This window comes from Lontra canadensis, unplaced genomic scaffold (assembly GCF_010015895.1).
Source record: "Lontra canadensis isolate GAN:19392208 unplaced genomic scaffold, GSC_riverotter_1.0 scaffold3, whole genome shotgun sequence".
Classification (NCBI taxonomy): domain Eukaryota; kingdom Metazoa; phylum Chordata; class Mammalia; order Carnivora; family Mustelidae; genus Lontra; species Lontra canadensis.
The window spans coordinates 32,787,925-32,803,829 of record NW_022630997.1 but is presented as its reverse complement, the minus strand read 5'-3'; positions in this window follow the sequence as shown (position 1 = coordinate 32,803,829).

The window sequence follows — 15,905 nt, the reverse complement described above, 5'->3', positions numbered from 1 at the left end:
GGCTGCCCTCTGCTTCGAGAGGAAGCCATAGGCCTGCAGTAGCCCTTCCCCTCTCGGAGTCAGAGAGGCCTCACCTGAGAGAAGGTATTCTGACTACACGAATCTTAAGTTCCTTCTAGCTGTGACACCACGTTTATCTCTGGATCAACTCAGGACCTGCGTCAGCATCAGCCCGCATCCCCAGGAATGTGCAACATATGTACATACTTAGGGCACATGCTTCTTGCCTCATTTCTCCACTTAGATATTGACCAAGGGCGGACACAGTTTCGTACCAGGCACCTTACGTGACTTTATGGAGGTTGCCATATGCCATCTTCACAAAAATAATGCAAGGGATGAATGAGGGGTCCCATTTTACTAACAAGGAGAGAGAGGCTCAAAGAATTTAGGGGACTTACCCAATGCCTACAAATTTGTAAGAAGAGCTGGAATTAAAATTTCAGCAGTAAACCCCAAAGCCAGGGGCTGTTTCCACAGAGCTCTTCTACCTACATGAAAACCGAAATGCTTCTGTGACCATTCCCATAATGTCATTACTAAATACACGTTTATTAATGAATGGCTGTCTAAATGAACATATGATTTATTAGGTTAAATATATTAGAGCATTTGATCAGTCAGCAGAAACATTATTGCTAATATTTTTTGCCAACACATTCTGACTTCTTCAAATAATATTTCTAAAAATACTCTGGGCGACCTTCATCTATTCACGCGTTCATGCATTTAAAAAATGGCACCTACAAGACGGAGGCATTGTGCCAAGGGTTGGTCCAAAGAAGAAATGCTCTCTGAATACATAGCACACACTGTCTTGTGGGAGGACAGCCTAAATTAAATGAATGTGAAGTCACAATAGGGATATGGGCTGGGAGGGAAATTTGCCCTGCGAGCTAAGAGTGTGTTCTGGGGAGTCGAGTCTGACTTTCCTGTGTATAAGGTGGTGGAGCTGAGATTGGCCCAATGGACAGGCATTCACGCGGTGGAGGGGGTGGAGAGCACAGTGGGTGCAGCAGGGAGCACGTGCAGGGGTGTTTCAGGAGGAAGGAGCTTGGGCCTCTGCAAGAATAGAAAGGAAGCTCCGGGAGAGGTGAGCCTGTGAGGGAGAGGAGGTACACATCTCACTAGGGAACAAGCAGGCCTTCCAATACAAAGACCTGCAAACTTTGCTATGCTTACATTCATCTCAACCCCCTCAGGCACCCTTACTCTGGAGGGCTCCTTCTTTTCAAGGCAGATTCCTCCATTCATGCTCTGTGGCTCACTCCAGCCATCTTCAAGAGCTTTGCATTTTATTGTTTCCTCTATGTTCGACATCACTCATTTCCCTTTCTCTTGTGCAGAATTTTTTTAAATTTTTTATTGTTATTAACATATAATGTATTATTATCTTGTGCAGAATTACTGTTAGTGTGCAAACACACCCTACCGTCTCCTATCTTAAACAATAACTGTATTGAGACACACATTCCTTCAACATCTGCCATAATGCTTTCCTTTTTCTAAGGTTTTTAAGATTTTGGTTTTTTATTAGAGAGAGAGAAAGAGAATGAGCAGGGGGAGCCAGAGGAGGAGGGAGAAGCAGACTCCCCTCTTAGCAGGGAGCCCGACGAGGAGCTGGATCCCAGGACCCCAGAATCATGACCTGAGCCTAATGCAGATACTTAACGAACTGAACCACCCAGGCACCCCTATAAGTGAGATTCCTTTTAAAATTGTCTTCATCAGTAATCTCCCACTTTTCATTCTCTCTCTCTCTTTCTCACTCACAGACACAAACAGAGGCACAATTTTTTAAATTGGAAAATATAGCACACATTTATGTAAATCCAACAACCAATTAATTACCACCCAGGTCAAAAACAGAGTAACGGAAACAGTGTCACCACCTTACAAAAATTACTCCCCTCCCCTCACTCTCCCCTGTTCTCTGTCTGCACTCCAAAGTTAACTATTTTTATTTTACTTAACACTTTCTTACTTTGCTTTGTAGTTTTACCACCTATGATTGAAGACTTAAATGGATAGTTTAGCTTGCCTAATGTTTTGTATTTAATAAATGTAACCATATGGTAGGAAATGGTTTGAATCTGCCTTCTTCGATCAATATCGTGTCCCCAAGATTCTTCACGTTGTTGCGCAAAGCTGTAACTTACACATTTTCATTACTAAAAAATCTCCCATCATATGAAAGTGACTCTTTATTCTATTTTTGATAGACACTGGATTGTTCACAGTTTGGGGCTCTTATGAATAATGCTGCTATGAACATCCTTGCAAGTCTACTGGTATATACCTATACAGATTCGCTTTGGCTGTACGGATATAAAAGTGAGGGAGTGTGGGCTTTATATATCTTCTACTTGAATAGATAATGCCAAATATTTTCCAAAATCCGTAGACCAGGCTACACGCCCAGCAGCAGTATAGGAGAGTTCCTTCTGTTCCACATCATATTTGTCAACACTTAGAAATAGTAGTCTCTTTTTCTTTTTCTTAGTCTTTTTTTTTTTCTTTTCCTCTTAGCTATGCTGGTGAACAGAATGCTGTATTGGATTGTGATTTAATTTGCAAGTTCTCTATTGTCATAAAGTTGACCACTTGGTGAAATATATTAATGGCCAATTGGACAAACAACTTTCGTAATTTGTTCAGGTCTCTTGCTGATTTTTCTACCAGGTAGTCTATTATGTTTTCTCAATGAAATAGTTACAGATTCTGTATAGAAGCACTTTATTGGTTATACAGGCTGCAAATATCTTCTTCCACTTTGTAAGCTTGGGGGTTTTTTTCCCTTTTTTTTTTTTAAAGATTTTATTTATTTATTTGACAGAGAAAGATCACAAGTAGGCAGAGAGGCAGGCAGAGAGAAGGGGAAGCAGGCACCCTGCTGAGCAGAGAGCCCAATGCAGGGCTCGATCCCAGGACCCTGAGATCATGACTTGAGCTGAAAGCAGAGGCTTAACCCACTGAAGCCACCAAGACACCCCTTTTTTTCCCCTTTCTTAATAGTGGCTTTTGTTAAACAAAAGTGCTTCACTTTAATACAGTCCTATTTTCAATATTTTCCTTTAGACTTAACAGATATTTATGTCTTATTTTAAAAAGCTCTTCCTATATCAAGAGCATGAGCATACTTTCATACATTATCTTCTAGAAATTTTCCATTGTTTTATAATTTATATATAGATTTACAATTCCCTTGAAATTTATTTTTGTGCTAGGTACAAGGCAGGATTCAAGTTTCATTTTTGTCCACTCAGACAACTGACCCACTACCACCTATTATGTATTATATTTATGTTTCTTTTCCTACTGTTCTGTAATTCCTCGTTTGTTTAAATCAAGTGACTATTTATGAGTAGGTATGAATCTGGGCTGTTTGTTATTCCTTTGGCCTACTTGTATAATTTATAAAATATCATACTGCATTATGTATGATATTTGGAATAACATTCTTTAAAGATATTCTCTATCAGATGAAGGCAATTCCCTTCTATTCCTAGGTTGCTGAGACATCTAGGATGGATGGATGGTAAACTTTATCAGCATCTTTGCCTCTTTTGCAATGATCATATATTTGTTCTTATTTATTCTGTTAGTGTAATAAATCACACATAGGCATATGTACGTGTATACATATACATTTACATTTACACACACCCCCCACACACACACACATAATGGATCCGTTTGCAAATATTTGGCAAGCTCTCTGGATCTACCTTTACAAATGAAATTTTCTTCTGTTTTCATTTATATATTGTTCTTGTCACACTGTGTTATTACAGTTATTTGGGACACACAAAACAAATGCAGCAGTATGTTCCTATTCTGAGGAAAAATATTTCGTTTTATTCCAAATCTTAAGAAAGAAAGCTTTCATTTTAGTTTTTTTAAACCCAACAACTACAAAGGATATTTTAGGGAAATTTTGAGTGTAGATTAAAATAATGTTGATTTGGGGGTTACTGTGTAGCTCAGTCAGTTGAGCAAGCAACTGATCATTTCAGTTCAGTTCTCAGGGTTGTGAGATTGAGTCCCACATGGGGCCCCACTCTCGGAGGGGGGTCTGCTTAAGATTCTCTTCCTCTCCCTCTACCTTCCTTAAATATTGACGGAATTTTCCAGACATTCCACCTAGTTATAAACTTTTCTTTGCTAGAAGGTTCTAAACTCCAGATTCACCTTCTTTAACGTTTACAGTACTCTTCTAGTTTTCTCTTTTTATCAGTCTTAGCATTTTGTGTTATTTTCTTTTATTTTTTTATAAAGATTTTATTTATTTATTTGACAGAGAGAGATCACAAGTAGGCAGAAAGGCAGGCAGAGAGAGAAGCGGAAGCAGGCTCTCTGCTCAACTCTCTGCTGAGCAGAGAGCCTGATGCGGGGCTTGATCCCAGGACCCTGAGATCATGACCTGAGCCGAAAGCAGAGGCTTTAACCCCCTGAGCCACTCAGGTGCCCCTTCAAAGATTTTATTTATTTATTTGACAGACAGAGATCACAAGTAGGCAGAGAAGCAGGCAGAGAGAGAGAGAGGGAAGAACTTTTACTTTTAATCCCCTCCTGCATGTTTTCAATTTCACGTATTTTCTATTCTTACCTTTATGGTTTCCTTCTCTAAGCTTTATATGAGTTTAACTTGATTTACTTTCCTAACTTCCTGAGAAAGATACTTAGGACACTAACTTTTCAGCTTTCATTTTTTGTATGATATTCACATATAAAGTCATAAATTTTATGTTAATATTGTGTACTTACATCCCCCAAATTTTGATACAAATTTTCACTATCATTCCATTCAGGCATTTTCTAATTTTATTGGATATTTATGTTGATACATGGGTATTTGGAATTGTAGTCCTTAATCTGAAGACATCTGCGAATTTCCTAACCATTACTGAGTTCTCGCTCAATGTCACTCTGGTCAATGAGACGACTCTATAGAATTTCAATTCTTAAAATTTGTTCAGGTTTGCCACTCAGCATGTGTTCAGTATTGGTAAAGGTTCCATGTGCATTTGAAAATAAGGTTCATTCTGTGCTGCATGGAATGTCCTATAGATAGCCTATTCTGCCAACATTACTAATCATTCTGTTTAAATCTTTCGTATCTTTACTGATTATTTTGCCTGCTTCTTTGACCAGTTACTGAGACAGGGTGTTACAATTTCCAGACATGATTTAGTCTTTTTGCCTTCATACTTGCCAGGCTTTGCATTAAATTCAAAGCTCTGTTAGTAGGAGCATGCATATTAGAATTGATAATTAAACTGTTAGCATTATGAAATGTCTTCTCCTCCCTGGATATTTCCAGACCTAGTCACTCTCTTGAACTCCAGATTTCTACAGCCAACTGCCCACTCAACAGTTCTACCTGATGGTGTAATGGGTGTTACATATCTGAAAAACTCACTCTTCTTCTAGATTTCTCTCAGAGCACTGCCACGCCTCCAGTTACTTAAACCATAAACTTAGAAGTACTTCATGATTTCTCTCTTTCTGCTCAATTTACTGGCCTACTACCAAAGTGTTGACCAAGCTACATTCCTTCTGGAGGCTCTAGGGGAGAATGTGTTTCTTTGTCTTTTTCCAGTTTCTACATGCTGCTTACACTCTTTGGCTTGTGGTCCTTCCTTCCATCTTCAAAGCCAGTAGGCTACCAACTTTCACTATGTCTCCTATTCTGTTATTCCTGCTTCCCTGGCTTATAGAGATTCTTGCAAATACAGTGGGCCTATTCAGATAATGCTGGGTCATTTTCCCACATCAAGATTCTTAACTTAATCACGTATACAAAATCCCATTTTCCAAATAAAGTAACATATTCACAGGTTTGGAAATTAGTACCCAGACATCTTCAAAGGTCCATTGTTCTGCCTACCACAGTTGGTGTGAAAACAAAAACTTAATAATAAAAGCCAGGCAAACAAAATACTTCCTCCATGAACCAACATTTATAGGGGTTCTATTGTCTTCATGGCCCTGTTGTGTGTGCTGTGGGTATCTGACAACTCGGGAAGATGGTTTGAAGTCTTTATGGCCTAAAATTGTAACCTCTCCAGGTTTCCTCACAATTTGTTTCACCAAACAGAATGACCAGATATCCTTCCTGCCTCAGCCCGGGATCAACATTTTTCCTTCCTTCTCTTCTGAATCCTTTTTCCCATGCTCTGGATTCCTTCCTTTAATCATATGGTAGCACTCTCTCAAGAGTACTACTTAGGAAAAGACAGGTGTCTTGGAATCAAATGTGTTAATATTGCATATCGGCCTTAAATCTAAGGCTGTCAACTTGGAGGCATTTGATATTTTTTTACATAGAAATATAAGAGGGGAGCCTGCCTGCCTCAGTCTGTAGAGCATGTAATTCTTGATCTCGGGGTTGTGAGTTAAAGCCCCACATTGGGTATAGAGATTACTTAATAAAAAATCTATAAAAAAGAGAAATATAAGAATTATTGTATTTTTCCTTATCTTCCATAGGATTAGTCCTATCTTCTCTGTCTCCATGCAGGATGAATATTTTCAATGCCATCACTAGAATCTTCAAAGCCTTGGTACTTGATCTTTTTCTTGTTCACTCCAGGCTCACTCTATGCTCTGTCCTGAAAACCTGAATATGTGGTCACCTAGGGTATAACAATCCCCTCTTCATTTTTCCACTTGGATGTCCCTGAGATCTCTCAGACTCAGTATCTTCAAGTTTAAACTCAGTCTTCCCTGCCAATAAGCAATCTCTTCCAGTGTTGCCTAACTCAGGAAACAGCATCAACATTCAGTTGTGTAAAGAAGACGACTAATTGTTATTCTTTACATGTGTTTCTCCCTGACATCAAGTTTTCCCTCCCTCTTCACCCTTATATACTTAGGTCAAGTGAACATCAGTTCTTATGTGGACTGGCCTTCGTGCACCCATTCTTGCTTTTCTTGGAACCCTTCTCCATACATCAATCAAAATAATATTTTCAGAATGTGAAAAGATCATGTCAAATTTATCTCAATCTTACTCCCTTTAAAATCTTCCTCACTATTAAAACAAAACAGAAAGTCTTTATAAGGACTTCAAGCTATTTGTTGGTTCATTATTTAACAGGTATCTGTTGATTACATGATCTGTACTAAACATAATTCAGGGCACTGGAGGTAGCTTGAGCAAAAGAGAAAAGCAAACACAGTTCTTTTTTGTGGCTGTTTTCTATTGGGAGATCAAAAAATGAAAAAGAAAACAGCAAAGCAGAAGACATAAAATAATTCTAAGATATGATGACAATAGGGGGAACAAACAAGAGAATGAGATATTTAAGGGAATAAGCAGACAGGTAGAATGGGGGGGAAAAGTGCAAGAATGGGGAAGTGTGTGAACAAATCTCCCATGTTGGAAAAGACCATGGGAAGGGGCATTGAAAAAAGTAAGGTAGCAAATATAGTGTATGAAGGGGGAGACAATACACACTAAAATAGGTAACGTGAAGGCCAGGTCCGGTACAGCTTTGCAGGCCATGCTAAGAAGGCTCAAATTTCAAGAGGCAGACTCTCAAACCTGCCCTCATACTAATTCCTAAACCTATAAAGATGTTACCTTACATAGAAAATGACTCATTTGAGAATATTAACCTCTAGAAATGTAAGAGAAAACACATGTACTATTTTAAGTCAATAAGTTTATGATAATTTATTACAATAACAATAGGAAACTAATATGTCCACACACCCAGGTATGTAAATCAATACGCACTTTTTTGTGTTCTGCATTCATAAGCAATGACTCTTTTCAAGAAACACATTCCAAGTGCTGAAGTCCCTGCATGCCAACTTGGGTTTTACCTTAGAAAACTAGGCAAATATTTACATATACTTTTAGATTTTAAAACCAAGAAAGAATAGAAAATTTGATTCCACAGAAGTTACTTATTTGAATCATGTAGCCAGACATTGCTAAATTAGCAAAAGAACCCAGGTCCTATTATGTCCCCTTCAGTGCTCATTTTTTTCTACTGGCCATTATTCACCAAAACTGTATATTTTCTAAATCAACTAAACTTCCTTTGCTTTGAAAAGAATGTTTCATTTCCCCCCCAGAACTATTGATTTATAATTCATATTATTGGGTAAAACTTAAAATGTATAGTTTATGGAAAAGAAAAATTTCTACTCATTCATTTATTCCATCATTTTTTAATCCATAATTCATTTACTTATTCATTCATTAACCAAGAAATTACTGAATGGCTAGGATGTGCCAGACACTGTTATAGAGACTAGGTATGTTGTTGACAAGTTGATTTTCATCCTAAAAAGAGAAGAGACATGATAAAGACCCAAAATAAAAAAACAAACTGTCAAGTACTAGTAACAGAAAGTAGTGGAGCCCTAGAGTGGTCCTAAGAGGCTCTACGAGGTGATGATTTTTAAGCTTATGTCTAAATGAAAGGAAGAATCCAGCCACAGGAGAAGAGCGTTCAGGCAAAGGGAATTTGCAAGTGGTACAGGGTACTGTGTTATCACATGGATTTAATATGCTGTATGGAATGCACTGGATAAGACAGACTTGGTTATAAATGATGGTTTTATTGTAAAATGGATATGTCAGGATAAGCAAATCACTTACCTGAGACTCAATTTCTTTATATCTAAAGTGGGATAAAGTACTTCATTGAGTTGTGGTGAAGATTAAATTAGATAAAATATGTGGAAGTGCTTGGCATATAGTGGAAAGGCAATGCATTTTAGACTCTTTTCCTTGGAAAGATGAGGAACATAATGCTTACTCTGGTACAATTCTTTATTTCAAAAGCACACTCCTAAGACTCAAAGGGACACAGGAAAGAGGAGCCAGAGGAAAAGATCAAAGGAAACCACAACCTATCTTCAGTTGATGGGAGAGACTGAATGGTAAGGCTAGGTGGCAGTCAGTCATGGCTGAAGAAGAATCCCCACCCCAGAAGAGACAGAGCCCTGAGATGAAAAATGGTGGCAAAGATGTGCTGATCAGATGGTCAGTATCACAGAGGAGGAAAGTATAATTTGGATAGCATCCACCTCTCATTTGTCAGTTTTAGAACAATGTCCTATATTTGATTATTTTTCCCAAACCAGCTAATTAAAAATGTCTTTGCCCAGTGAGAGCCATGATTGACAACACTGTCTCTTAAACCTATAGCTGTTAAACAGTGTGTTTCCCTTATTCTAAAATTTGTACTTATAATTGATGACTTGTCATCACTCTGTGAAATTATCTAAGCAAAACCTTGGGTGTGTTGCAATGCCCTCTCTAGCCTCTGTGGGATAATAAGCAACAAGCCTTGACTCGTGAGTGGGTTGAGGTCAACCACAGCAGAGCTCAGGCTTATGGCAGAATACCAAGAGCTCACAATGGTGCACGTCAAGCACCATTAGGAGATGTTGTCACAAGTCTTGCTGCAGGAAACCTAGCCAGACCTAGGAGTGCGCAGATCAGTTCCCTGGAGAAGAGAAAGAAACCCAGATTCTGAGGGGCCAATGAGAATATTATTAAACATCTGCCATATGCCATTTCTCCACAGGAAATTATTGATAATGCAAAATTCAGCAAGAGATGCTATCTGTCCTTCAAGAGCAGGCTTCTTTGTGTCATGATCCCTGCTCAACCACTACAATCTGTCTTTCATTCCCACCACTCACTGAGACTGGCCTCCCCAAGGCCATCTCAGACTGCTATGAAAGCAAGTCCTTGACCTTCTTACCATTTCTCTCTCCCTTGAGTAGTATGATAAACAAAGTACAATTTTATTGTTATTTTTTTTTTCTGTTCTTAGTCTCCATCCTCAGATCTTTGCCCTCGCCTGCCCCTTAGATGTGCTGGTCTCCTGAGACTACTTCTGTGTCTCATCTCTTCTCTCTTTGCATCCTTCTGAAAGTAATTCCAACCACCCCCATAGAACCAGCCCCCAACCAGATGTTGAACACTCTGGTAGAAATGCTTGTTCCTACTCAAAACTCATGTACCTGGGTTATGAATAGACAAGTGAGCATAGGTTTTATTCTCTTGACAGCTCATGGTATCAAAGGGACAATTTACATTGGTTCGCTATGTTGCAACCAAACGTAGACATCACAAACACAGATGATTATAACGAATCCAGGGCAACTTTACCTACATGTCCAACTTATTTCCAAACATGTTAGCAATTTTGCAATTAGAAACAGCACAATCCTGACTCCATGATAAGGAAAATCACATTAACTCATACATCAACTGACATCTTCTGACTTTTTGATACCTTATTAAGATAATCTAGAATCCCCATTCCATATCTGGTGAACTGTTCGTTTTCTCAGAGATCGTTTTTAAATATACAAGAGACTGAGGTTCTGATGATGGCCTTTCCTCTGATTTCAGCTAATGCTGGAGTTCAATAGTTTCTGGATTAATGCTGTCTTCTATAATTGTTCGTTCTGGTTCTATAGCATATTGCTGTGAAAAGCATTCTCTTAGGAGTGCCTGTGTGGCTTCGTGAGTTAGGCATCTACCTTTGGCTCAGGTCATGATCCCCATGTCCTCAGGCTCCCTGCACAGTGGGGAGCCTGATCCTCCCTCTCCTCCTACCCCTCTCCCTGACTCATGCTCTCTCACTCTCAAATTAAAAAAAAAAAAATCTCTTCGATTATTCTCTCTTGCACACTCACTCTCTCACTCTTACTATCCCATATACACACAAATGCACATGTTCATTCTTAGGTGTGGATTTTACTGACAATTGTGTATGTTTGAGTGTATGATAGATTTTATGAAAACTGGTTGTCGATGGGAATGGAGAGATTAAAAAGATTTTAATTTAGCTATGATGTGACACCACAGACACATTTGTTCTGAAAATTTCTTGAGAACTTCTTATTCAAAAAAGATGTCATAAGCTAGTTTCTCTCTGATTCTTCTCACTACAAAACACCATAACCCATAGAAATAATACAAGACCCAGTCAGGAACTCTGAAAGGTAGAAAGAGAAAGGCAAATTGGTTAGGGAACCCGGAACTGGAGAAGAAGGTAAGGCCAGGTAGTCTTAGGTTCCCTCATCCCATCCAACAAAAGAAACCAATTCAGGCCCAGCACTTTCTAACCTCCAACTTAGCAACAGATAGTCCAGGTAGGATCATTCTTCCATCTGACTGAGTGGAAGTTCCTCTCACAACACCAGGTAAATTTGTGCCAAAGGATATCTTGCCATAACAAGAGGTCTAGCTTGGGAAGCACTCTTCATTTCCACCGGCTGTAGGTTCCCTTTGCTCATCTAGAGGCTCCAGGCGTTGCTGCATTCCTCCTCAAGCAGTATCAGCAGAGACCAGCGAAAGTCGCACTAAACATGATAAACCAAGTAAACCAAAATGGCTCTGCAAATTAAATTGTCTTTGAAACTAAAGCCACCAAAAGTTGTCCAAAAACTGCATGTGAAACATAAACAGGGGACTGCTTACTAAAATAACAGATTTCCAGGGGCTCCTGGGTGGCTCAGTGGGTTAAACCTCTGCCTTCAGCTCAGGTCATGATCCTCGGGTCCTGGGATCAAGCCCTGCATCGGGCTCTCCAGCAGGGAGCCTATTTCCCCCTCTCACTCTGTCTGCTTCTCTGCCTACTTGTGATCTTTCTCTGTCAAATAAATAAATAAAATCTTAAAAAAATAACAGATTTCCATAGGATCATGAGTATCATAACATGATAATAAAAATGTCAGAATAAAATTTAAAAATCACCCATTCATACCAAGAATCAAGAAGTTTGAAAGAAAAAGATAATCAACTCATAACAACATTGAGATGAATCAGATGTTGGAATTTTGTGACAAGGATTTTAAGTGAGTCATCATAAAACTGCTTCAACAAGTAATAACTCTTTTGAAATAAGTGATAGAAAAATATGAGCAAAAAAAAAAGAAATTTTAAAAAAAGAAACAAAAGAGAATGGTAGATCTGAATAATGCAATAACAGAAATTTTAAAAATTCATGGGATGGGCTCAATACTAGGGTGGCTATGACAAAGGGTAGAGTCAGTGAATTTAAGAAGAGATCAATATAATCAACACAAACTGAAAAGAGAGAAAAAAAAAGCAGATTAAAGAAACAGTCTCTGCTATTTATGAAACAGTAACAAAATAGTCAACATTTATATGATCAGAGTACCAGAAGACAAGGAAAAAGAGAGAGTGTTTACAAGGGTATTGGAAGAAATAATGGCTGAATATTTCTCAAATTTAGTGAAAAATATAAACCTTTGTATTCATGAAGCTGATCAAAGCCTAAATAAGATAAACCTAAAGAAATCTACACCAGGACATATAACATTTAAATTTCTGAAAACTAAAAACAAAGTATTGAAACCACTCAAAGAGAAATGACACATTTCCTAAAGGGGGAAATTGAGCAAAACTGCTTTCTTTGCTGACATCACTGAGGACAGAAGAACGTGGCATAATTTTCAAGTGCTTGAAGGAAAGAACTATTTACTGAGCTTTCTATATTTCTATATTCTGTGAAAGTTTCCTTCAAAAATAAAGAGGAAACAAAAGATATTCTTAGATGAAGGAAAACTAAAAGAATTTCTCACTAACAGTCCTCTTTAAAAAAGTAACTAAAGGAATTTCTTCAAACAACAAGGAAATGAAAAAAGGAGGCCTGGAGCATGTTGAAGGAAGAAAGAAACTATGGAATGAACATAAATATGGATAAATACAATAGACTATCCTTCTCTTCATAAGTTTTTTTTTAATTCTTTTTTTTAATTTTTAAATTTTTTTATTTTTTATAAACATATAATATATTTTTATCCCCAGGGGTACAGGTCTGTGAATCGCCAGGTTTACACACTTCACAGCACTCACCATAGCACATACCCTCCCCAATGTCCATAACCCCACCCCTCTCTCCCAACCCCCCTCCCCCCAGCAACCCTCAGTTTGTTTTGTGAGATTAAGAGTCACTTATGGTTTGTCTCCCTCCCAATCCCATCTTGTTTCATTTATTCTTCTCCTACCCCCTTAATCCCCCATGTTGCATCTCCACTTCCTCATATCAGGGAGATCATATGATAGTTGTCTTTCTCCAATTGACTTATTTCGCTAAGCATGATACCCTCTAGTTCCATCCACGTCGTGGCAAATGGCAAGATTTCATTTCTTTTGATGGCTGCATAGTATTCCATTGTGTATATATACCACATCTTCTTTATCCATTCATCTGTTGATGGACATCTAGGTTCTTTCCATAGTTTGGCTATTGTAGACATTGCTGCTATAAACATTCGGGTGCACGTGCCCCTTCAGATCACTATGTTTGTATCTTTAGGGTAAATACCCAGTAGTGCAATTGCTGGGTCATAGGGTAGTTTTATTTTCAACATTTTGAGGAACCTCCATGCTGTTTTCCAGAGTGGTTGCACCAGCTTGCATTCCCACCAACAGTGTAGGAGGGTTCCCCTTTCTCCGCATCCTCGCCAGCATCTGTCATTTCCTGACACCTCACACCAGTCATAAGTTTTTTTGTTTTTTTTTTTAAAGATTTTATTTATTTATTTGACAGATAGAGATCACAAGTAGGCAGAGAGGCAGGCAGAGAGTGAGGAGGAAGCAGGCTTCCCACTGAGCAGAGAGCCTGATGCGGGGCTTGATCCCAGGACCCTGGGATCAGGACCTGAGCTGAAGGCAGAGGTTTTAACCCACTGAGCCACCCAGGCGCCCCTCTTCATAAGTTTTTAAAACCACATTTGACAACTGAAACAAAAATTCCACACTTCACTCAAAGTGGTAAAATTTCTTCACTTGACTCACTACCACAGAGTCATCACTGTGAGCTCTGTGAGTCATCACACAGAGCTCTTAGCCTCACACTATTTTTTCAGGTTTCTTCCCCTCTTTCTAGTTTATTCCAAGAAAGTCCATATTTTACTCCTTACATTAAGCAGTCATTCAATTCTCCCCACCCTGATCTCTAAAACAACCTTCAAAACAACCTTCAAAATATTCAGCAGAATAAGAAGCTCTTTCACCATTTTTAATAGGAAATTGTGTTTCAAATGGGATTTGTTCTCCTTCCCTAAATAAAATATTCTTACACAAACTTTTGCAAACTTCAAACTACCTTTCCAAAACTCCCTTCCTACCTGGTTTCCAGCTAGATTCAGGCAAAGGGAAACATTAGAGGGATACTGAAAGATAGGAAGGAGGGAGAAGCCAAGGTATTTCTTCTCTTCTTTGTTTTAAATTATGTCCATCAAAAGCAGAAACCTTCTGTGGCTGCATCTTCTCCCTGATTTCCATTTCCACAAGGCTCCCATTGACCACAAAACAGCCTGCCACTGCACCACCTTCCATAGACTGGCCTCTGCTCTGGGGCTTTGATAATATTACCTGTTTCTTTCTATCACTTGGAGTGCAGTGGTTAGTTCTAGGTCACCTCATTGTCTTCTACTTAGCTTTTTTAGCTCTTTCGACAATGGCTCATATTCTTTCTTTTGGTTCTCTAGCTCAGCCATTCAATTAGGGTAGAACTGAATGGCTCTGCTTGATCCAAATAGCTTTGGTTAGGGTCCTTCATTGGTTGTATTCAGCTGTAGCTGGGTTGAACTTGAAGGTCTAAGAAGGCTTTACTCTCACTTTTGGTACTCTTGTACCAAGAGTAGTCTAGATTTCTTCGCATAATTTTGTGTGGACTCCAAGAAGAAGAAAACAGGAGATACTGGTTTGAGCAAATCACAGGAGCAGTGCAAATTCGGGAGAGAAGAAATAAACAGGCCCTACTGACTTGATAGCAGTGGCAGTTTCATTTCAGAAGGTATAAAGAGCAGGAAGTAAAACAAATGAGCAGAAGAAAAAAAGGAGGGGGAGAGAGAGAATGAGACAAACCAAGAAAAAGACTCTCAACTATGGAGAACAAACCATTATCAGAGGCGAGGTAAGTTGGGGGTATGTGAAATGGATGACTGGGATGAAGGAGTGCACTTGTGATGAGCACAGGGCATTGGATGGAACTGTTAAATCACTACATTTTACACCTGAAACTATAATGTTCATCATACTGGAATTAAAATTTTTTAAAAAGGGGAGATATTGCTTTGGTCATCTTTGGAAATAATCTACCATAGAATTTTTCTTTTTTTTTAGTTTTAGACTATTATATACCTCTTTTATTAGCAAGCATTTGTGTGTGTTTGTGTGTGTTTTAACGGGCATATAAATACACTTCTTCTGATTATATACCTACAAGCAGAATTGTGGTTAGATGATTTTTAGTTTTAACAGATAACTTCCAGTTATCCAAAATATAGATGTTTTTGACTGTTCCAAATTCTCATCAAAACTTGGAATTACCAGTGTTGTTAATTTTAGCCACATTGGTAAGATAGAGACGTATTCCATTTTGGTTTTAATTTTTATTTCTCTAGTGACTAAAGATGATGAACACGTTCTCATGTATCCATTGGACACTTAGATAGCCTCTTCTGTAAAATGACTGTTGAAGTATTTTTCCCATTTTTAGTTCTATATGTTAATTTTTTTCTTATTGATACATATATTTTCTTATGTAAATTTTTTAAATTTTTTTTTATTTTTTTATTTATTTTCAGCATAACAGTATTCATTGTTTTTGCACCACACCCAGTGCTCCATCTTATGTAAATTTTTATATAATAGATCATAAATTGATAGGCAATAGGTGATAGATGGATACATAGATAGATGGATGATAGAATGTCATCCCTCAGGCATGCATATCCATTTTCTTATTGCTGTTTTGGACCAAAAGAAACTCATTCTAGTAAAGTCCAGTTTATTGATTTTTTTCTTTAATTATTTGTTTTGCTTATGAAAATTTTTGCACATCTCACAGTTGTGTATATTGCCTTACAGTTTATTCCAGGGACTTCAT